Genomic DNA, 1,672 nt, shown 5'->3' with positions numbered 1-1,672 from the left:
AACTGTTAGCTGAGTATTGATAATGACAATGATTGTAATGCTAAAGGTATTGGTGGTGTGGACCGATGGTTTGCCGAAAAGTAGAAGAGGTGATTGGTAAGGACATCGCGACTGATTTGTTAGCGGCGAAAAATGGCCCTTCCAAGCGAAACACGAAGACTGCGGTAGTCAGAGTTAAGGTCCGTGCCCTCAAACACGAAATAACTAAAGCTATCCGACGGGCCCGAACGGTGGAGACTTGACGTGGAAACAAATCCACGATCTGGTCTTTGACGGGTCGGGACGGGTGCGTACTACTCGGCTCCGAGCAGATGTGTGCGGCTTTCCAGCAGCACTTCATGTGACTGCTTGTAGAGGACAATGAGTCGACGACGGTAGTAGACTTTATTTTGTACCTGGACGGCCGCTGTGGCTCTCAGGAACCGAGGCGAGGTTATGTGAAAAGCCGATAACAGTCACTAAGGTGTTAGCGAAAAGTTTGGCTCTTGTCGGTAGCCTGGTCGGAGAAGCGCAAACGTGCACAATCCCGAACAGGTCTCGACTCCTACTGCTTGGAAGCCATCATGAAGGCAGACAGTTTTAGACCCGTTTTCAGAGGCTTGATCGCTGCAATGTACAGCGGCACCTACTTGGTAGTCAAAGTAAACGGCCACCTATTAGAAACGTTTAGCATCGTACACTCCGTACGTTAAGGCTGCCTGCTGTCGCCTCTTCTGTACGTATTGGCGCTAGAACCACGACTGCTGCCGAAGTTGGAACAGTTAAGGGGCATCGCTTTCGAAGTGGGGCACGGAAGGTCAGTGTCGGCATACGCGAATGACGTCACCATCATGGTGTCGGACGCCTCCGAAGTGGAGACGGTCGGCACCATTCTCGAGGAATATGAGTCGGCTGCAGAAGCTAAAATCACTGCCGACAAATCGGTGGATTTGCGGCTGGGCTCCTGGAGAGGTAGGTCGATGCCATCGGATGCTGGACTGTCGGACCAGTTAAACTGCCAAGGGTCTCGTTTGGTCCTGATTTCCAGATAGGTAAGAACTGGGGAGAAGTGACGGACAGGGTGGCCAGTCTTACCTAGAAATGGGCTGAGAGGAAGTCGTCCCTGAAAGGTCGCACAGAGGTGGTGAATGACTACATCGCCTCCGTTATCGTTTATTGCCTGGCCGTCGTGACTTGCCCCGGTTACTGCTTGACCAGGTTGAAGCATCTCTTATCCAATTTCTTGTGGAAGGGACGCGTTCCAATGATCAGACGGTCAGTTTGCTGCCAGCACCCTCTGAATGGCGGATAGCTATGCTGTGGCTTCTAGTACGCAGACATGCTGTTAGGTTGCGCCAACTGCAACTAGGTTTGGACAGTGAGCGTGTATGGGCGCCGTTTGTGAGGCACGTCTTACCGCAGCTCGTTTCCTTGACGGAGCTGCAATGCTGAGTGAAGAAATGACCGAGACTGTGCGCCTGGCACCGAGAATGTCGTCAGGCACTCACAGCCCTCTACCAGCCATGCAATGGGATCGGTGGATGTTCTGCTTTAAACAATTTATGGTGAATTGGTGGTGGGGAAATGCAATGACGCTCTTGAGAAGACTCTAAGCATCGACGAAAACGAACTGGCTAGTCTGTACCGGAGGACTTTCCAGTCGGGAACTACCATGGATAATTTCAAGACGTCC

The sequence above is a fragment of the Octopus bimaculoides genome, chromosome 3, assembly GCF_001194135.2.
Source record: "Octopus bimaculoides isolate UCB-OBI-ISO-001 chromosome 3, ASM119413v2, whole genome shotgun sequence".
Classification (NCBI taxonomy): domain Eukaryota; kingdom Metazoa; phylum Mollusca; class Cephalopoda; order Octopoda; family Octopodidae; genus Octopus; species Octopus bimaculoides.
Note: the sequence above shows the minus strand (reverse complement) of the source record.